The sequence below is a fragment of the Sinohyriopsis cumingii genome, unplaced genomic scaffold, assembly GCF_028554795.1.
Source record: "Sinohyriopsis cumingii isolate HCF-2022 unplaced genomic scaffold, ASM2855479v2 utg001527l, whole genome shotgun sequence".
Taxonomy (NCBI): domain Eukaryota; kingdom Metazoa; phylum Mollusca; class Bivalvia; order Unionida; family Unionidae; genus Sinohyriopsis; species Sinohyriopsis cumingii.
Window position 1 is genome coordinate 165,421 of NW_028316012.1, and position 6,914 is coordinate 172,334.

The window sequence follows — 6,914 nt, forward strand, 5'->3', positions numbered from 1 at the left end:
AGGTTGCCATGAAACTGCTACACGTTTCATGATTGGTTGTATATAGACTACAGATGATGATTTACATGTATTCATGCACAGTTAAAGAAATAAGAGGGAAAGAAAGCAGCGGTTAGAAAGTAGATATTTAGTAGAATTTTTGATAATTTCCTAATTTTGTATAGATGTAAAATTGAATTATACGGCTTGATTAGCTTCTTTGCTATTTTGATTCATACACTGAAAATAAAAAAATAAAAAATATGAGAAACATTGCAGATAATAAGACATTTACCCTCTTTTTGCACATAATATCACGTTTTCCCTTGAACTATATTTATCGAAGGGCCATACTAATATTTAACTGAGAACTTTGCTATTTTCCTGCCCGCTGCGAACGTTGAAATCAGTACATATTTGTATAATATGACCACTACAATTAAGCGGTATTTAAAATTCCATGTTGCGGTCTGAATTCATATTCCTCATAGAGCTTTGATTGGCAGATAACTTCGTTCTGTAATTTCTCATTTAGATGCAAACTGAAATGTCAGGACTGAAGCAAAGATAATCAGATAAATTCTTACACCCGAAGTCTCTTGTGCTTAAGAAAATCATTTACAGAATATAGCCGATGCTCTCTCTCTCTCTCTCTCTCTCTCTCTCCGCAGTGAGGAAAACTGAACCAAAATGATGGGATAATTAACGTATGACTGAGCTTTATAAATGAAGCAAACAGCCCCAAAATAAGTGTAATTAGATAATTAGTGTTTGTGTCAGTGTATTTATTATAAGTGTTTCGAATCTGTTATTTTAAACTATCACTGACTGCTTGTCGAAGGGAACCTACAAAGATAAACAGATAATTGTAAGAGTACCCTTTGTCTCTCTGTCTCTCTGGTACAAATATTGAAAAATGTTTGATTTGAAAAGTAATTTTCAAAGAAATTAAAATATTGCAGATACTGTATATTTTACAGTTTCAAGAATAAAGAATATGTGATATGCTTGCTAGAATCCATTAACAACTGGTTATACTTGTAATACATGCACATTGTTATAATGTCCTAATATATCATTTACGTTGCTATACTGAATGAAAATACCAGTTACCTATTTAGACCTGGTTACAAATTACATTTTGAATCAAACATAATTCGGATGTTCATGAATTTTATTTTCTGCAAGCAACAAAACACGTATCATTTATTCGCATTGGGTTGTCAGCATGTTTGTACAAGCTTTAATTACTAAATGAAACAAGATTTTTCTCCCTAAAGATGTAATGTAGGTGGGATATATTTTCCCATTACACCTGTATTTTTAAACAATTGACTAATTCTGTCCGCTTTAAGATTAATATATGAAAAGATCATTATATATATATATATATATATATATATATATATATATATATATATATATATATCAGGAATTTGTATATAAATTTGCATGGAACCAAGGATTTTGTTTCATCTTTCTGATAGATATTGAAATGAATATTTAAAAAATTACTGAAATAGATTCATTACCATATTTATTATGCTGGCCATTTTTTAATTTAGATTTTATCTAAAATGTAGTAGATAAATTATTGTCGCGATTGTTAGAACTGTTTCCTTCATTTAATAAATGTTTATCTGCAAGGCGGTGACACGATTTCCTTCAAGCTGACTAACTATATATATATATATATATATATATATATATATATATATATATATATATATATATACACACACACACACACAAAGAATGCATACCTCCAGTGTGCGGTTGTTTATAACGGTGCTTTTAACTCATTTGTTGGTTATAAAATGTCCCTGAATTGGAAACATAGTGCCGTATATAAAGCGACTTCGAGGTACGGCTAGACCTAACGATTATAAATCGACCAACTTTAGAGAGGAGACGAAGATCAAATTCTATTTCCTTTCCGCCGAACAAGCATACGAAATATGCTGAATATAATGAAAATGAACAATATCACTGAACATGTATTTGACCATTTTTTTACATAGCAAATTTGAATAGTAGGTAAGAAGAAGTATAAGACGGATGTTAGATAGGATTGAAACCTGTGAGACTACATCGACGAAAAGGCGACCAAATCTCTTGCATAGAGAACATATTTTTCGGAATTATTCTATCGAGAGGTAACACGATGGCGTTTTTCAGCGATTGTTTTCATATTGAGGTATGTCATGGTAAAAAAGTAAGAAAACATGTAATGGTAAGAGACATCACATTAGACACTGCAATGAAAATATTAGGTATACTATCTTGTGCCTGCTACAGAAGATGGCAAAGCCTGATGGCTTCATTGATGTTGACACTGATATTGATGACGGCATTCATATTGATCACGTAATATCTTGTGCCTTTCTTGATTTGTCTGAGAATGATAATTATTTAATAAAATTGTTCGAACACCGTGTATAAGATAGCAAATGAAAACATTTGAAAAGAAGGTAAAATATCTTATCTTAGAGGACAAAGACATAATAACGCAATAAAGATGTTAAAACAAGCAAGATATCCAACTAGATTGGAGGTACTTTTTCAATTTGAGAGATAAGTCATATCCTTCTTCCCTAATGCATAATGTATTCATTCAGAGCGATAGACCCATCAATGCATGTAAAGTGGATTTTCCAAGCATTCTCCTTCACAGCGACTGGTGTGGAGTCTTGTTAAAAATCTTTTTAGTTTCACGCAATTACCTGTCAGTGTTTTTTTTTTTTTTGTTCTTCAGAACTAATAGATACATCAAAATGTATATTTCTTGATTGATCGTACATGTTGGTTCTCTTTCGAGAAGCTAAAACATCATGAGGTTTACATCAGCTGAGAGGAAGCGCAAGGACGATAACGAATTTACTGATTTTTTTCTAATAAATATATCCATTTCAGATCCCAGTCAACATGATGTCCACTTTCGTGACTGTCCTCGTTTGTGTGACACTGTGTATTATCATAGCTGAGACGGACGGACGACAGTGCTGGTATCGGTTTGGTCGTTGTTATGACAAGGGGGACATGCGGGGCAAATGTGGTGATTCAGGCGGCACTTGCCTTCTTCTTCCAAGCAAGCTGGAATGCAGATGCAGTTCTTCTTCGCATGCCTTTGACCGGACCCTTAAAATTCATGGAAGCAAAGGGTACTTAAGACAAGGAGAAAAATAGTGATACAGTCGTAACTATATGCATAGTCGACTTTTATTTTCCTTCCGGAAATGAAGACATTCGTCAACATGAGTAGAAAACATTAGATGATGCTGACATATTTGTTATATCTGCTTACTTTCTTTTGCTTTTAAAAATTAAAATTTTTATGGCACGAAGTATTCCCAAGTTTAATACAGAAATAGAACATTATATGATGGCAGACCGTATATTTTAACCAAAGGTACGATATCACTTTGGTTAGTTTGAAAACCAAAATAATCTTTGTGCAGTCAAATGTCATTTCGAATATGACTTGTATTTAATGCATTTTCATTCCCCTTTTTATATTCTTGCTTGTTTTTACTTAGTCAAGAATACTAGAAATAAATATTAATCAAAATTAATTATATTATTTTATGGTGGTACAAACGAATTTCACTTAGGAAATAATTACAGCAGACTTGTTTTGAACGACAGTCAAACTAAATTGATAATAATGAAAGCAGCGTCAAACATCTCAGGTTCATTTTGAATTTATTTATTTGTTTTGATGATATTTATTCAGGCGATACAGTGGGAAATGTACCATTATATAACGTCGACTTCGACATATTTCACTTGAATTGCATATTGGTCACAATTAGAAATATCATGCTCGTGAAAATGCAGTTGTGTGTCATACAACTATAGGCATACCCTCTCACAACACAAAGTATAAACAAATACATAGGATACACACACAATACAAAACATAACCCAATACGTAAAAATAAAACATATCTGATACAAATGCTGGATCATACGGGAAAAGAGATAAAGGTCGAAAAGAAGAAACTTTTGCGTACAGGGGATTGACATGGTATATTTCACTCCATATTACCCTCTGAAGGTTAAAAAAAAGGATCAAGGTTGTATGTTGAACAATGGAAGGAATTATACTCCACGTGTTGACCTTATGGCATACCTAAGATCGCAAACACAAGTAAATGCCACAAAGCGACATTTGCTGGCGTTTGCTACATTTACTGGTCCAATTATCGGTTGTAAAACCCAAACTTTAACCATTCTTACCAATAAATTGTGACATTTGTCATCGTTGCGGCATGTAGTGCCGATACTTTGCCTGAAGACATATTTGTTTTGATATTAAAATTGCAAGTCTGATTTAAAGCTTTGTTTCAGTATAGTTACTCTTATATTAATATATTGCGGTCGGTTATGCACATTTTCTGTCCGTCTTTGTGTGTGGTCTCTAACGGTATTGCGTACGCTTAAAGACATCAAAATAAATATGCACTTTGTAAAGTTTGATATATCTGTAGAATTATTTTTGTACGGGAAATGGCGTATCTTTGTCAACATATAATGATACTCTCTCTCTCTATCCCTCTCTCTCTCTCTCTCTCTTTATATATATATATATATATATATATATATATATATATATATATATATATATATATATATATATATATTATTTTTTAACATCAATCAGGTTTAATGTGGTTTGTAAGTTTAATGGCATTTTCCAGCAAATGATAGGCTTTACATGGCGGACAGTATAACTGGTGGAGGAAGAATCTGGGAAAAACCCTATAGAACCACTGACCCACGGGAAGCTACTGACAAGCTTTCTCACATACCTACATTGGCGGAGCCGAAGACTCAAACCACACAAAGGTGAGATAGCAGTAATCATTACTGGCGCACTCCTTATACCACTCATCCACCTAGGGCCCCCTAATCAGGTTTAAATATGGAATGCATATATTTGTAACATAACATATATCATATTATTTTTCCATGCTTTATAATCAATTGGGTCATCTACATATAATCATAACTACTGAATTTCCTTTGACTATTTTCAGTGATTTTGGCCCATTTGTGCTAACAAGGTTTTCTTGAAAACGTTCAAGTAAAATAATGTACTTAATTAAATGTTTTAAGATGCTTTTACAGAAATCTTACTAAATGGCTTACACGAACAATAGAAGGCATGATAAAATCAAGTCCTTCTGCAGTAGCAGTATAAAAAATATGTTACAGATATTTTTCTTATAAAAACTAATGTAATTAACAAAGTAGCAAGGGCCCTGCAAGTACAGTGGAAGGAAACTGGTACAACAGCTACATGCACGTTTCCGAAATGGAATGGAAATTAGTGGACATTCTAAATACAATGCTATATTGTAATGATGTTTTAAGAATTTTGTCTCCTGCATATTTACCTATTTTTGGCAAACTGCCATGCCATACCCCTGTCAAGTCCACTGGCATATGCCTCGTGGACTGCATTCTAAAAAAAGAAATCAAAATTAAGATACAGTATAAGGAACTCTTATGGCTTGCTATTACAAATTCCAAACTACTATTTATAGTACGTTCAGCTTGAGCTCTTACCATCATTTTTTAAATTTAGCCTTTTCCAAGTTATTACTTTGCGAACAGATTGTTCTGCTGCATTAACAACACAAGTAGGTCAAATTGTAATATATGTCACATATTCAGGTTATCCTAGCTAGATCTGATGCTGTACAGAATTTTTCATTTTTACTGTATATATTTAATCCCAACTGGCTTGAATGTGAGTGACATAAGCTTTATTAATTATTTAAACTGTGTGCAAATCTTGAAAGAAAATTATGATATTGATATTTACACATATGCTACAAGCATGTTACAACAATAAGAAAATCTTAAAGACCAAGATTTCCGTCAGACAGGTGACCAACATGTGGGTGGGTGTGCATTTTTTATTCATTATTAAACATCACTGAATTCACAGGTGTTGTTTGATTATCACGCCAAGAAAATAACATGTGAAAAGCCTGATTAAAATCTCAATCATGATGTGTTAACTGACATGTCAAACGTAACTGCTATTGGCTGATCGTATGTACCACATACTAATTATTTGGCAAATCACACCTGAATTGCCCTTTTATTTCTCAAGCTGCACTTGTCAATATATCTTGAAAGAAAAACAAAAGTGAAACAATGAATCATACAGTGATAGTGAAAAGTGATAACTCCACAGTAGAATGAGTGAAACTGATACCAAATGCCATAATATGGCATTTATAATGTGGACCCAGCCTTTAATTTGTACAAAGGGAACTTTGCTAATGGAAAGTTAGTTTGCTGTCCAAGAGGAAACACATTTTTATTTTTTTCCTTATGGTGAACACTGTTAGAGAACAATCTGATATGGTGATGAAATCCAAAAGTGAAAATTCCATATGAAAACGCTAAAACTTAAAACTAAATACAGAAAGACAGTTGGGGAAGAGACAAAGAGTGGGGGATGGGATCCAAATACATTATAATAATAATGCCCGTTTTTTCCCCTCTCACAATGTACCATATATATATCTGGTAAATTGTACTGAAATCTTTCTTTCAAATGTTACAACAAAAATATATGCGTCAATATATTATCTCACCTCATCCAAATCAATATCGGACTCAGACGAATCAATTGACACGAGGCTTGCTCGTGAATAACTCGTTGCCCTTCCAGTTGCAGCTTCTGGTCTTTCGCTTTCAATATCAACGTCCGATTGCTGATACTAGCTCATGTAAAAATGCAATCGTCGTCGCTCAGATCATCATATATTCTGTTTTTTTTTTTATGGCGATGCTGTATGAAATGGCGATTGAAATCTGCGCCAAATACCGTACTAATTACACGAGGAGGATTGATTGGCTGGATTATAATCATGTGTTGCGGATGCTGTGCTGCGCATGAGCTAGAAATCGCCTCG

At 33.2% G+C, this 6,914-nt stretch overlaps 1 long non-coding RNA gene across 1 annotated transcript; it reads left to right on the top strand.

Moving 5' to 3' along the window:
* The first annotated feature begins 659 nt into the window (after nt 1–659).
* Nucleotides 660–4,458, top strand: LOC149771986 (uncharacterized). Its single transcript, XR_016418041.1, has 2 exons — nt 660–847; nt 2,893–4,458. It is a non-coding gene; the product is annotated as an uncharacterized LOC149771986 (long non-coding RNA).
* The last annotated feature ends 2,456 nt before the right edge of the window (nt 4,459–6,914 follow it).